General features: G+C 49.6%; 1 protein-coding gene across 1 annotated transcript in view; it reads left to right on the top strand.

Moving 5' to 3' along the window:
• cadm1a (cell adhesion molecule 1a) overlaps positions 1–16,270 on the top strand; it is a 450,797-nt gene that overhangs the window by 306,758 nt on the left and 127,769 nt on the right. The window lies entirely within an intron of this gene.

Genomic DNA, 16,270 nt, shown 5'->3' with positions numbered 1-16,270 from the left:
AAAAAAGCCAGGGTCAAGACCTCTTGGCAGCAGAGGGCACAGCCTCGCCGGCAGATATCGAGCTGCAAGCCTGACAACGCTGTGCCAGAGCACGGGAGTCGGGACGGCGTGTCGAAGTTCCAGAGGGTTTTGGCGAGGCCTGGTTTGGAGGGTTGCCCCCCCCCTGTTCTGGGAGCCTTCCTACAGGGAAGATTATCAAAACGAGCTCAGACACAGCACTGGGTGCAGAAGTCTTAGCCACACATATCACGTACCTAGCCAGAGTGCCCAAGATTTTTGCGCACGGGACCGCGTTTGTCAACGTGGAGCGGGGAGCGAGTTTGTAAATCTGGCGGGAGCGAAGGGGATATTGGGAATGGCGAGGGTGAAGCATCCGTGGCAGGGGGTGTGGGACAGGTGGCAGAAAAGGAGTGCCAAGGGCAGGGGACGGGGGTGGGGGTTGGGTGCAGACACACACCAACCCCGAGACACCATGCAAGGTCGTTTGATTCCAAACAATCGGTTTATTGATCATTACAGAATGTCTCTCTGGTGCTCCCCTCTCCCTTCCCCTTTTCCCAACCATGATTCCCCTCTCTCTTCCCCTTTTCCCAACCATGATTCCCCTCTCTCTTCCCCTTTACCCCACCGTGATTCCCCCTCTCCCTTCCCCTTTTCCCAACCATGATTCCCCTCTCCCTTCCACTTTCCCCAACCATGATTCCCCTCTCCCTTCCCCTTTGCAAAAACATGATTCCCCCTCCCTTCCCCTTTTCCCAACCATGATTCCCCCTCTCCCTTCCCCTTTTCCCAACCATGATTCCCCTCTCCCTTCCCCTTTTCCTAACCATGATTCCCCTCTCCCTTCCCCTTTCCCCAACCATGATTCCCCCTCTCCCTTCCCCTTTTCCCAACCATGACTCCCCCTCTCCCTTCCCCTTTTCCCCAACCATGATTCCTCTCTCCCTTCCTCTTTTCCTAACCATGATTCCCCCTCTCCCTTCCCCTTTTCCCAACCATGATTCCCCCTCTCCCTTCCCCTTTTCCCAACCATGATTCCCCTCTCCCTTCCCCTTTCCCCAACCATGATTCCCTCTCTCCCTTCCCCTTTTCCCAACCATGATTCCCCTCTCCCTTTCCCTTTTCCCAACCATGATTCCCCTCTCCCTGCCCCCTTCCCACTCTCAGTCCACAATAGAGACCCAGATCAGAATCAGGTTTATCATCACTCACAAATGTCATGAAATTTGTTTGTTTTTGTGACAGCAGTACAGTGCGATACATAAAATTACTGCAGTAACTGTGTGCAAAAGTCTTAGACACCTTAGTTATATATACAGTAAATCCGCCTGTCTGGAAGGACAGTGGGTGGTGACGATGATCATCACAAGCCTGGGCGGGAGGTACGGAGATCCTGAGAGGCCCCGGTCGTCGAGATCCCCCTCTCGGCCTCACCGGTGGAGCCCGAAGGAAAGCTGATGAAGCGATACGTTTGTCACCAGCTCGGCCGCAGGAGCTGCCGGGAGGATGTTCAGTGACGTCCGGGGGGGCTCCACTCCGGATTTGCCGTCCGGGTTTAACTCCCGTAGACCTTCGTCTCTCCCCGAGGCTGCCCGCAAGGCAGTGGGGGGGGGCTATTTACCCGTAGCCGGGGATCCGGTTCACGAGCACCGGGGCATGTCCACACGCCGGTGGGCCTGCGTGCTACGTCGTGCAGGGGCCGGACCTCCTCCCCGTCCCCTGTCGTTCAGCCCCGAGTCCGGGAGGAGTTCAGTTTCCGTGTGTGTCGCCGGTGAGGAGGCGCCACACGAGGCTCGCTGTCGGAGAGGCCGTGTACTGGCAGGGAGAGGCCGACACGTCCAGCTCCCCTTTTCCCAGAGGACACAGATAGAGTGAGTGTGGGGAGGATGTTTCCTATAGTGGGGGAGTCTGGGACCAGAGGGCACAGATAGAGTGGATGTGGAGATGATGTTTCCTATAGTGGGGGAGTCTAGGACCAGAGGACACAGATAGAGTGGGTGTGGAGAGGATGTTTCCTATAGTGGGGGAGTCTAGGACCAGAGGACACAGATAGAGTGGATGTGGAGAGGATGTTTCCTATAGTGGGGGAGTCTAGGACCAGAGGACACAGATAGAGTGGGTGTGGAGAGGATGTTTCCTATAGTGGGGGAGTCTAGGACCAGAGGACACAGATAGAGTGGATGTGGAGAGGATGTTTCCTATAGTGGGGGAGTCTAGGACCAGAAGACGCAGATAGAGTGGGTGTGGAGAGGATGTTTCCCATAGTGGGAGAGTCTAGGACCAGAGGACACAGATAGAGTGGGTGTGGAGAGGATGTTTCCCATAGTGGGAGAGTCTAGGACCAGAGGGCACAGATAGAGTGGATGTGGAGAGGATGTTTCCTATAGTGGGGGAGTCTAGGACCAGAGGACACAGATAGAGTGGGTGTGGAGAGGATGTTTCCTATAGTGGGGGAGTCTAGGTCCAGAGGACACAGATAGAGTGGATGTGGAGAGGATGTTTCCTATAGTGGGGGGAGTCTAGGACCAGAGGACACAGATAGAGTGGATGTGGAGAGGATGTTTCCTATAGTGGGTGAGTCTAGGACCAGAGGGCACAGCCTCAGAATAAAGAGGCGTCCATTTAAAACGAAGATGAGGAGGGATTTCTTTTTGCCAGTGAGTGGTGAATCTGTGGAATTCGTTGCCAAAGGTGGCCGTGGAGGTCAAATCATTGGGTGTATTCAAGCCAGAAGTAGATCGGTTCTCGATTAGTCAGGGTGCCGAAGGTGACAGGGAGAAGGCAGGAGAATGGGGTTGAGAGGGATAATAAATCAGCCATGATGGGATAGCAGATCTGACTGATGGGCTGAGTGGCCTAACCCTGCTCCTATGTCTTGTAGTCTTGGAGTACGGACGTGGTTTTCTGAACGGGTCATGGGTTTGAAGGGCTTTATGACCTGAAATTGAACTTGATTTAGAAGTCAAGGGAAAATCTGTGGATGCTGGAAGTCCAAAGGATCTCCCACAGAATGCTGGAGGGACCCAGCAGGCCAGGCAGCGTGCAGGAAAATGGTAAACGGTTGGCGTTTCGCGCCGAGACCCTTCGGCAGGTCGATTTAAAAGGTGGGAGGGGGGGGAGGGTGGGGAGAGAGAGGCACAAGGTGATGGGTGAAACCTGAAATGGGGAGGGGATGTCGTAAAGAGCTGGGAGGTAAATTGGTGAAAGGGACAGAAAGCCATGGAAGGAAGAAAAGCGGGCGGGAGGAGAGGAGCGCCAGAGGGAGGCGGGTAAGGGACTGTCAGTGATTGAATCTGGTCGCTCAAAAGTCAAAGTAAATTGATTGTCAAAGTACATATACAGTCGGCATTCCTTATCCGCGAGGGATTGGTTCTAAGACCCCCCCCCCCCCCCGCAGATACCAAAAAACGCGGATGCTCGTCCCTTATTTAACCTGTCTCAGTGCGGTGGACATTAGGACCCAGCGGAACCCCGGACCTTATTTAACCTGTCTCAGTGCGGTGGACGTTAGGACCCGGCGGAACCCCGGACCTTATTTAACCTGTCTCAGTGCGGTGGACATTAGGACCCGGCAGAACCCCGGACCTTATTTAACCTGTCTCAGTGCGGTGGACATTAGGACCCGGCGGAACCCCGGACCTTATTTAACCTGTCTCAGTGCGGTGGACATTAGGACCCGGCAGAACCCCGGACCTTATTTAACCTGTCTCAGTGCGGTGGACATTAGGACCCAGCGGAACCCCGGACCTTATTTAACCTGTTTCAGTGCGGTGGACATTAAGACCCAGCGGAACCCCATACCTTATTTAACCTGTTTCAGTGCGGTGGACATTAGGACCCGGCGGAACCCCGGACCTTATTCAACCTGTCTCAGTGCGGTGGACATTAGGACCCGGCGGAACCCCGGACCTTATTTAACCTGTCTCAGTGCGGTGGACATTAGGACCCGGCGGAACCCCATACCTTATTTAACCTGTCTCAGTGCGGTGGACATTAGGACCCGGCGGAACCCCAGACCTTATTTAACCTGTTTCAGTGCGGTGGACATTAGGACCCGGCGGAACCCCAGACCTTATTTAACCTGTCTCAGTGCGGTGGACATTAGGACCCCGTGGAACCCCGGACCTTATTTAACCTGTCTCAGTGCGGTGGACATTAAGACCCAGCGGAACCCCGGACCTTATTTAACCTGTCTCAGTGCGGTGGACATTAGGACCCAGCGGAACCCCGGACCTTATTTAACCTGTCTCAGTGCGGTGGACATTAAGACCCAGCGGAGCCCCAGACCTTATTTAACCTGTCTCAGTGCGGAGGACATTAGGACCCAGTGGAACCCCGGACCTTATTTAACCTGTCTCAGTGCGGTGGACATTAAGACCCAGCGGAACCCCGGACCTTATTTAACCTGTCTCAGTGCGGTGGACATTAGGACCCGGCGGAACCCCGGACCTTATTTAACCTGTCTCAGTGCGGTGGACATTAAGACCCGGCGGAACCCCGGACCTTATTTAACCTGTCTCAGTGCGGTGGACATTAAGACCCAGCGGAACCCCATACCTTATTTAACTTGTTTCAGTGCGGTGGACATTAGGACCCGGCGGAACCCCATACCTTATTTAACTTGTTTCAGTGCGGTGGACATTAGGACCCGGCGGAACCCCAGACCTTATTTAACCTGTCTCAGTGCGGTGGACATTAGGACCCAGTGGAACCCCGGACCTTATTTAACCTGTCTCAGTGCGGTGGACATTAAGACCCAGCGGAACCCCGGACCTTATTTAACCTGTCTCAGTGCGGTGGACATTAGGACCCAGCGGAACCCCGGACCTTATTTAACCTGTCTCAGTGCGGTGGACATTAAGACCCAGCGGAGCCCCGGACCTTATTTAACCTGTCTCAGTGCGGAGGACATTAAGACCCAGCGGAGCCCCAGACCTTATTTAACCTGTCTCAGTGCGGAGGACATTAGGACCCGGCGGAACCCCGGACCTTATTTAACCTGTCTCAGTGCGGTGGACATTAAGACCCGGCGGAACCCCATACCTTATTTAACCTGTTTCAGTGCGGAGGACATTAGGACCCAGTGGAACCCCGGACCTTATTTAACCTGTCTCAGTGTGGTGGACATTAGGACCCGGCGGAACCCCGGACCTTATTTAACCTGTCTCAGTGTGGCGGGCATTAGGACCCAGTGGAACCCCGGACCTTATTTAACCTGTCTCAGTGCGGTGGACATTAGGATCCAGCGGAACCCCAGACCTTATTTAACCTGTCTCAGGGTGGTGGACATTAGGACCCGGCAGAACCCCAGACCTTATTTAACCTGTCTCAGTGCGGTGAACATTAGGACCTGGCGGTTCAGCTCTGAATCCACAGTGTTTCTGTTCACGAAAATAATCACAATTGAAAATAAAGTGGAAGTAATAAAGTGATCAGAAAGAGGTGAAACGCCATCGGTCATTGGAAAAGCGTTAGGCTACAGTCGGTCAACGATCGGAACAATTTTAATGGAGCATTTGAAAGGCCCTGCCCCGATGAAAGCTACAATTATTACTAAGCAACACAGTGGTTTAATTATTGAAATACATATGTTTCTTAAGTGTTTATATGCATAGAAAGGTAAAATATATACTATATACTAAGAAAGATGTTTGACTAAATGACGCTAAATAATACCGGTTGTACCTGTTCTGACTTCAAATCCGACTTAAAGACGGACTCAGGAACGGAACTTGTTCATAACTCGGGGACTGCCTGTACTTTTAAGTCATTTCTAGATTACTTATAATACCTAATACAATGTAAATGCTATGTAAATAGTTGTTATACTGTATTGTTTAGGGAATAATGACAAGAAAAAAATAGTCTGTACACGCTGAAACAACGAGTGCTGGAGAGAGAACTTCCGGGTTTTCCCGATCCGCGGTTGGTTGGATCCGCGGATAAGGAGGGCCGACTGTATGTCACTACCCTGAGATCGTTACCTTGTGTGCGTTTCCTTGTGACAGTAACACAACAGAACGAGAGAAAAGCCGCTCCTAACAAGACAGACAAGCAGCCCGCGTGCAAAAGGCAACAAACTGGGTGAATACTGAAAGCGTGAAGAACAAATAGGGAATAAGTATTGAGAACACGAGTCGTAGGGTCCTGTTGTTTCGCTCGTACTTCAAAAGAGGTTTTTCTGGTCCCCCTGGTTCTCAAGGGCAGCTCCGTGTTTTTGGGCACTGTCTGTATGAAGCGTTCCTGGATCCCGGCTGATCGGTTGTGGAATTCCTGCTTGGCACTAAAACAGCTCTCCCGTGTCCCCTTCCCCAAGAGCGCTCAGCAAGAGTGCGGCGGGAGGGATCAGCGGTTCCGTGTGGATCCGAGGAATCCCAGCTGGTGGCGTCCGCACCGTGCTCGGAAGCTCGGGCTGGCTTCCCCACCCCCTTCGCTGGCGAAGCTCTGGGTCTGAAGTGTGGGTCTCAGGAGTCCCCTTGAGGGAAAAATTGCTCGCGCGATAATTACAGGAGGACCGTCAAGGCCATGAGACGACTAGGCTGCCCGCTGCCATCCGGGTCTCGTCACCCATGAAACGCCAGTAGCGTTACACTGTTTACATTTTAACTTGTGTTGTGAATGCACCTAATTAGTTCTTAATTTACTTCTGGTAATATTACTTAATGTGCTGTGTGTGTGTGAGTTATATGTACTGTGTTGTGCACCTTGGTCCGGAGGAACGTTGTTTCGTTTGACGGTATACTTTATGTGTTGTGTGTGTGAGTTATATGTACTGTGTTGTGCACCTTGGTCCGGAGGAACGTTGTTTCGTTTGACGGTATACTTTATGTGTTGTGTGTGTGAGTTATATGTACTGTGTTGTGCACCTTGGTCCGGAGGAACTTTGTTTCGTTTGACGGTATACTTTATGTGTTGTGTGTGTGAGTTATATGTACTGTGTTGTGCACCTTGGTCCGGAGGAACGTTGTTTCGTTTGACGGTATACTTTATGTGTTGTGTGTGTGAGTTATATGTACTGTGTTGTGCACCTTGGTCCGGAGGAACGTTGTTTCATTTGACGGTATACATTATGTGTTGTGTGTGTGTGTGAGTTATATGTACTGTGTTGTGCACCTTGGTCCGGAGGAACGTTGTTTCGTTTGACGGTATACTTTATGTGTTGTGTGTGTGAGTTATATATACTGTGTTGTGCACCTTGGTCCGGAGGAACGTTGTTTCGTTTGACGGTATACTTTATGTGTTGTGTGTGTGAGTTATATGTACTGTGTTGTGCACCTTGGTCCGGAGGAACGTTGTTTCGGTTGACGGTATACTTTATGTGTTGTGTGTGTGAGTTATATGTACTGTGTTGTGCACCTTGGTCCGGAGGAACGTTGTTTCGTTTGACGGTATACTTTATGTGTTGTGTGTGTGAGTTATATGTACTGTGTTGTGCACCTTGGTCTGGAGGAACGTTGTTTCATTTGACGGTATACTTTATGTGTTGTGTGTGTGAGTTATATATACTGTGTTGTGCACCTTGGTCCGGAGGAACGTTGTTTCGTTTGACGGTATACTTTATGTGTTGTGTGTGTGAGTTATATGTACTGTGTTGTGCACCTTGGTCCAGAGGAACGGTGTTTCGTTTGACGGTATACTTTATGTGTTGTGTGTGTGTGAGTTATATGTACTGTGTTGTGCACCTTGGTCCGGAGGAACGTTGTTTCGTTTGACGGTATACTTTATGTGTGTGTGTGTGTGAGTTATATGTACTGTGTTGTGCACCTTGGTCCGGAGGAACGTTGTTTCGTTTGACGGTATACTTCATGTGTTGTGTGTGTGTGAGTTATATGTACTGTGTTGTGGACCTTGGTCTGGATGAACGTTGTTTCGTTTGACGGTATACTTTATGTGTTGTGTGTGTGAGTTATATGTACTGTGTTGTGCACCTTGGTCCGGAGGAACGTTGTTTCGTTTGACGGTATACTTCATGTGTTGTGTGTGTGTGAGTTATATTTACTGTGTTGTGCACCTTGGTCCGGAGGAACGTTGTTTCGTTTGACGGTATACTTTATGTGTTGTGTGTGTGAGTTATATTTACTGTGTTGTGCACCTTGGTCCGGAGGAACGTTGTTTCGTTTGACGGTATACTTTATGTGTTGTGTGTGTGAGTTATATGTACTGTGTTGTGCACCTTGGTCCGGAGGAACGCTGTCTCGTTTGACGGTATACTTTATGTGTTGTGTGTGTGAGTTATATGTACTGTGTTGTGCACCTTGGTCCGGAGGAACGTTGTCTCGTTTGACGGTATACTTTATGTGTTGTGTGTGTGTGAGTTATATGTACTGTGTTGTGCACCTTGGTCTGGATGAACGTTGTTTCGTTTGATGGTATACCTGTGTAGAGCTGAATTGCAGTAAACTGGAACTTGAACTTTGAAGAGGGTACGGAAGAGCTTCACCAGGATGTTGCCTGGTCGGAGATTCTGTTGGGATTTCTGTGGCACTGGGTGTTTATATGTGATGGGGTTTCTTGCCCCGTGCCCAAGCCTCCTCATCCTGCCCCTGTCTCCGGCGGAGTTTCCGTTTGGATATTTGGAGTGAGTTACCTGGGGTTTGAGGGGAGAGGCAGTTTTACTCCTGCTCTTCCTTGTTAACGTCAGAGGAAGGCCTTTAAGCAACAGGTTGATAGGATTTCCCCGAGGGGAATTCCACTGGAATTACGATCGATGTGTGAAACTCCTTGTGTAGAGAATAAACCTCCGGAGTTTCATGAAACTTTACTCTGCCCTGCCCCTCTGGCCAGTGCGAGGGATATCAGAACCCCATTGTCGATGTGTTTGCAGAAAGTTGCAGGAGCCACGTATCTTATTTTCTGTCCGCGTCGCACGTTATGTAGCCCGTGCATCACACACCAATCCTCACAGAGGGATCGGAAGTGGAGGGAGTGAGCAGCTTCAAGTTCCCGGGTGTCAAGATCTCTGAGGATCTAACCTGGTCCCAACGTATCGATGCAGTCATAAAGAAGGCAAGATAGTACCTGTACTTTATTGGGAGTTTGAGGAGATTTGGTTTGTCACCTAAAACACTCGGAAACTTCTATCGATGTACTGTGGAGAGCATTCTGACAGTCTAAATCACCGTCTGGGATGGAGGTGGGGGGGTGGGGGGGGGGGGGAATCTACTGCGCAAGAACAAAGTCAATTGCCGAAACTTAGAAAATTAGTCAGATCCATCATGGGCTCTAGCCTCTGTCGTATCCAAGACATCTTCAAGGAGCGATGCCTCCTATGTATGTATCTGTGTACACACGCACACACACACACAGACACACACGCACACTCACACACAGACACACACGCACACTCACACACACGCACACACACACACACACACTCACCCACGCACACTCACACACACGCACACACACACACACACACACTCACACACACACACACACACTCACCCACGCACACTCACACACTCATGCACACGCACACACACGCACACGTGTACACTCACACACGCACACACACACACACACGCACACTCACACACGCACACTCACGCGCACACACACACGTGCACTCACACACGCACACACACACACTCATGCACACTCACACACGTGCACACACACACTCATGCACACTCACACACCGCACACACACACTCATGCACACACACACACACACTCTCTCACACACACACACACACACTCACACTCACACACACACGCACACTCACGCGCACACACACACGTGCACTCACACACGCACACACACACACTCATGCACACGCATGCCTATAAAAGGTATTCACACCCCATCCCGTTGGAATCCTTGGAAGTTTTCATGTATTTTTTACAACATTGAATCACAGTGGATTTAATTTGGCTGTTTTTTGACACTGATCCACCGAAGAAGATTCTTTCGTGTCAAAGTGAAAACAGATCTCTACAAAGTGATCTGAATTCAAATATAAAGCACAAACCAATGGATTGCGTAAGTATTCACTGCCCCCACCCCCAAGCCCACCTCCTTCTAATATGACACACCGAATCATCACCGGTGCAGCTAATTGGTTTTAGCAATCAGATGATCAGTTAAATGGAGATCTGTTTTTTTAGACCTGTGTGCAGTCAAGGTGTTTCGATTGATTGTGGTGAAAATACGCCTGTATCCGGAAGGTCCGACCGCCGGTGAGTCAGTATCCTGGCCAAAAACTACACCGTGAAGACGGAAGAGCACGCCAAGCAACTCTGCGAAAAGGTTATTGAAAAGCACCAGTCAGGAGACGGATACAAGAACATTTCCAAGTCACTGACTATCCCTTGGAGAACAGTTAAGTCAGTCATCAAGAAATGGAAAGAATATGGCGCAGCCGTGAATCTGCCTAGAGCAGGCCGTCCTCAAAAACCGAGTGACTGTGCAAGAAAGGGACGGGTGAGGGAGGCCATCAAGAGACCTATAACAACTCTGGAGGAGCTACAAGCTTCAGTGGCTGAGATGGGAGAGACTGTGCATACAACAACTGTTGCCCGGGTGTTTCACCCGTCGCAGGTTTATGGGAGAGCGGCAAAGAGAAAGCCACTGTTGGGAAAAAAACTCACATGAAATCTCGGCTAGAGTTTGCCAGAGGGCAGGTAGGAGACTCTGAAGTCAGCTGGAGGAAGGTTCTATGGTCTGATGAAACCAAAATTGAGCTTTTTGACCATCAGACTAAACGCTATGTTTGGCGTAAGCCAAACACTGCACATCATCAAAAACACACCATCCCTACCGTGAAGCACGGTGGTGGCTGCGTCGTGCTGTGGGGATGCTTCACTGCAGCAGACCCTGGAAGGCTTGTGAGGGTAGAGGGTAAAATGAATGCAGCAAAATACAGGGAAATCCTGGAGGAAAACCTGATGCGGTCTGCAAGGTTACGGCGACTTGGCAAAAGGTTTGTTTTCCAGCAAGACAGTGACCCCAAGCCTAAAGCCAAAGCTACACAGGAATGGCTTAAAAAAAAACAACAAAAGTTAATGTCCTGGAGTGGCCAAGTCAAGAGTCCAGACCTCAATCCAACTGAGAATTTGTACGTACAAAAAAGCTGGATGAACTCAACGGGTCGGGCAGCATCCGTTCAGTTTGAGAATTGAGAATTTGTGGCTGGACTTGAAAAGGGCTGTTCACGCACGATCCCCACGCAATCTGTCAGAGTTTCAGCAGTTTTGAAAAGGAGACTGTGGATAAATTGCAGTGTCCAGATGTGCAAAGCTGATAGAGACCTATCCAGACAGGCTCAAGGCTGTAATTGCTGCCAAAGGTGCATCTGCTAAATACTGACTTGAAAGGGGTGAGTAATTATGCAATCAATTACCTTGTGTTCAGTAATTGTAATCATTTTAGACCAATTTGCAGAAATTTGTTCTCACTTTAACACAGTGAAGTATTTTCTGTCGTTCAGTGTTCAAAAAAAGCCAAATTAATTCCACTGGGATTCAATGGTGTAAAACAATAAAACATGGAATCTTCCGGGGTGGGGGGTGAATACTCTTTATACGGAGTGGTGCGGTGAGGTTTGTGAAGCCTTGTGGAATTTTCTCTATTTCTGCACAAGTATGACCTAAAATGTGATCAGATCTTCACGGTAGGTCCTGAAGCGAGATTCAGAGAGCCCGATAAAATAAATAACACAAAAACGTTATGCATGTTTATTTATAATGAAGAAAAATGATCCAATCTTTCACGTATTTGTTGGGAAAAGCACGTGAACTTTTGCGTTTTCAGTAGCCGGTGTGAGTCCCTTGTACAGCAATAATTCAATCGGGCGTTTCTAGTGACCGTTGATCAGTCCTGCATGTCACCATTCCTCTTTACAAAACTGCTTCAACTCCTGGATGCCGGTGGGATGAACTGCTTGCTTCGGGTCCTTCCACAACATTTCGGAAGGATGAAGGTCGGGAATTTGACCCGGCCATTCCCAAGCACCGATTTTCTTCTTCTTAGGCCGTTCTGCTGTCGAGGTTCTCTTGTGTTTTGGATCACCGTCTTGTCGCATCATCCAACTTCCGCTAAGCTTCAGGTGATGGACCGCTGCCCTGGCGTTCTTCTGTAAAATGCCTTGATACAATTTTTGAGCTCACTGTTCCCTCAGCGATGGCAAGTTGTCCAGGGCCCTGATGATCCTTCCACCACGCTTCACAGTTGGTGTGAGGTTCTGGTGTTGGTGCCCAGAACCCCTTTATCTCCCTGATGATCCTTCCACCACGCTTCACAGTTGGTGCGAGGTTCTGGTGTTGGTTCCCAGAGCCCCTTTATCTCCCTGATGATCCTTCCACCACGCTTCACAGTTGGTGCGAGGTTCTGGTGTTGGTGCCCAGAACCCCTTTATCTCCCTGATGATCCTTCCACCACGCTTCACAGTTGGTGCGAGGTTCTGGTGTTGCTGCCCAGAGCCCCTTTATCTCCCTGATGATCCTTCCACCACGTTTCACAGTTGGTGCGAGGTTCTGGTGTTGCTGCCCAGAGCCCCTTTATCTCCCTGATGATCCTTCCACCACGCTTCACAGTTGGTGTGAGGTTCTGGTGTTGGTTCCCAGAGCCCCTTTATCTCCCAAGAAGTTCAACTGCTGTTACGAATGAGGAGCAACTCTGATGGGCAGAAGGGCGCAAAGTCGCCCCACCCCCCCCTTTTTGAGAATCGCAAAGTCGCTACTATTTCGGGTCTGATACCCAGGAAATGAGAGAGAGAGACAACGCAGGGATACACAAAAGTGGAATGTCTCCTCCTAACAAAAGCAGAACAGAACCACTGATTACCGCTATTGTCTCTTGGAGAACAATTGTGTATCGAGTACTGTTCTATTCATTGAAACCCCTCAGGGGGCAACCAGAGTGGTCTGGTTGAGGGGTTGCATCATCCCAACCTGATTGACACCTGAGACCCCGTGAGTGGGGATAAAAGTAAGGTCTGGGTAACACCCCTGAGACGCACCAGGAGAAACGCTACGAGACCGGTGGGGGGGGCTTGTGTGTGTGTCCACCCTTCCCTGGGTGACGAGTCCACCACGGAAGAACGGTCTAGCTAAAGGACGGAGGGGTCATACGTGAATGGCCACAACAACGACGCATCGACGGATCAAGATCGTAAACGGAAAGTTGGCAAGTCAATAGCTGTTACTTCTCTCTCTCTCTCTCTCTCTCTCTCTCTCTCTCTCTCCACCAATTGCAACACATCGACCAACAACTACCGCAGCCTGCATGAACTGAACTGAACTTTATATTTCCATCGGACAATTCATTATCCCCTAGACAACGATAGAGCTTATTTCTTATTGGTTATTATTATACCCGCACTTTTAGGTTTAGTATTGACGACGAATATTACCTGTATATTTGCATTGATATTATTTTTGTGTATTTTTACTAATAAATACTGTTAAAAATAGTATACTCCAACGGATACTCCTATCTTTGCTGGTAAGATACGCAGTTACGGGGTTCGTAACACTGTAGTCTCGTGTGGCCGCAGAACGTTGTCCCAGAAGCGTTGCAGGACATCCAGGTGGTCCTCTGCAAACTTGTAACGTGCAGCAATGATTTTTTTCTGGAGAGCATTCACTTCCTCCGCAGTGTCCTTCCATGAACACGATTCTGGTTCACCGCGTTTCTTACGGTGGACACGTGGAGAGAGACTTCAGCGAGTTCCAGAGGTTTCTGCAGGTCTTCTTCTGTTGCCCTTCAGTTATTCTATCACCTCCTTCGACTTTGCACGTTGTGCCCTCGGCGTGCCCTTTGCAAGACGTCCACCCCTAGAGGGAGTGGCAGTACTGAGTTTCCCTCCATTCGTAGACAATCCCTCCGACCGTGGACTGATGAACACTCAGGTCTTTTAAAAACAAAATGCTTTTGCGGCCTTTTCCAGCTTCATGCATCGCTACAGTTCTTCTTCGAAGGGCTCCCGAAAGATGTTCCGATCCAGGCGTGGCGCGCGAAAGCGGATCTTTCTTGAGAAGTGCAGGCTCTGTCAGCAACCTGACCTTGTGCGTGCCTTTTTCACAGGGCAGGGCACCTCCGCGACCCCCACCTCCCGTTTTATCTCCTTGATTGGAACCCCTGACCCCCCCCCCCAAATAGCTTTTGTAGGAGGCATCACCCCAGTTTTCCAACAAATCCACGCAATATTGGATCATTTTTCTCAATAAATAAATAAACATGTATAATATTTTTGTGTTATTTATTTAATTAGACCCATTGAACCATAGAAGATTGGAGCACAGAAACAGGCCTTTCGGCTCTTCGTGGCCGTGCCAAACCATTTTTCCGCCTAGTCCCACCGACCTGCGCCCGGCCCATATCCCTCCGTACCCACCTCATCCATGTACCTGTCCAACCTGTCCAGCGCCAACGCGCACGTCGCTCGCAACACGCCAACCCTAAACCCGTTGGTCCTTGGACTGCGGGAGGAATACCGCGGCACCCCACTGGAAATCCACACGTTTACGGGGGGGTGGAGAACGTGCAGGCTCCTTAAAACAGTCAGCAACGGGAATTGAACCCCGAGCTTGCGGCCAGCGCAGTAATGTGGCACCCTGTCGAAGCCCTCGCTAAAAATCCACACCGACAGCCCCCACTGCCTTGCCGTAGAACCGTAGAACATTACAGCACAGAAACAGGCCTTTTGGCCCTTCTCGGCTGTGCCGAACCATTTTTCCGCCTAGTCCCACCGACCTGCGCCTGGGCCATATCCCTCCATACACCTGTCATCCATGTACCTGTCCAAGTTTTTCTTCAAGGTTAAAAGTGAGCCCGCATTCACCACTTCATCTGGCAGCTCGTTCCACACTCCCACCACTCTCTGTGTGAAGAAGCCCCCTCCCCCACAATGTTCCCTTTAAACTTTTCCCCCTTCACCCTTAACCCATGTCCTCTGGTTTTTCTCTCCCCTAGCCTCAGTGGAAAAAGCCTGCTTGCATTCACTCTATCTATACCCATCATAATTTTATACACCTCTGTCAAATCTCCCCTCATTCTCCTACGCTCCAGGGAATAAAGTCCTAACCTATTCAACCTTTCTCTGTAACTCAGTTTCTCACGTCCCGGCGACATCCTCGCAAACCTTCTCTGCACCCTTTGGCTTCTCTTCATCTAGTTGTAGAACTTAACGTGAAGGTCTGATCACATTTATGCGGAAATAAGAGGAAATTCTGCAGGGTTCACAAACTTTCAAGCACCACTGTGTGTAAATCAAGCCAAGTCACTTTTATTGTCATTTCGACCATAACTGCTGGTACAGTACACAGTAAAAACGAGACAACGTTTTTTAGGACCATGGTGTTATATGACACAGTACAAAAACTAGACTGAACTACGTAATAAAAAAAACAACACAGAGAAAGCTACACTAGACTACAGACCTGCACAGGACTACATAAAGTGCACAAAAACAGTGCAGGCGTTACAATAAATAATAAACAGGACAATGGGGCAAATATTTATATATATTTGCTTAATTCATTTTTTCTATACGCTAATCGCGTATTGCATTGTACTGCTGCCGTAAAGTTAACAAATCTCTCGACGTAACGCCGGCGATGCTGAATTTGGTTCCGATTCGGCTTAATTTATCCCGGGTGGGGTAAAATCGAAGAGTACAGCTGCTTTGGCTTCGGTCAGTTGAGTCCGGTTAGAGCCAGGGGGGAAATCCCCCTTTTTAAAAGCTATTATTAATGCTTTTTGAGAGGGTGATTTTAGATGCATATCATATTTTTACTAAGTTAAGTATTGTATGTAATTAGTTTTGCTACAACAAGTGTATGGGACATTGGAAAAAATGTTGAATTTCCCCATGGGGATGAATAAAGTATCTATCTATCTGTCTATCTATCTATCTATCTATCTATCTATCTATCTATCTATCTATCTATCTATCCAATCCGGGGGGGGTGGGGGAAATGATATTTTACTTTGCTGACCGCTTTAGCGCCTAAATCCGCCGAGACCTCTGACCCGCTTGCCCTGTTACGTCGCTAGTCTTGGCATTTCGCTGTAGGTTTTTGGTGCTTGCGAGGAGGTTCATCGCAGCCGCTTTCTCAGCAAAGAAACCCCGTACTCCGTTCGAGTCGGCGCTTCTTTAATTGTGGAGAGCACATCGTAGAGCGTCACCCCTCCCCCGCCCCCGCCCCGAGCGTAGCCTCTGAGCTCTCAGGCCACTGGAACTAAAGCGCCGCGCAGGCTGTCTGGACCGCGGGCAGCCGTGGCGGGCTGGGGCTTCTCTCAGTTCTATTCTCTGGCCCGTTAGCTGGT

This window comes from Hemitrygon akajei, chromosome 26 (assembly GCF_048418815.1).
Source record: "Hemitrygon akajei chromosome 26, sHemAka1.3, whole genome shotgun sequence".
NCBI classification, from domain to species: Eukaryota; Metazoa; Chordata; class Chondrichthyes; order Myliobatiformes; family Dasyatidae; genus Hemitrygon; species Hemitrygon akajei.
Note: the sequence above shows the minus strand (reverse complement) of the source record. Positions and strands in the feature narration are given on the sequence as shown.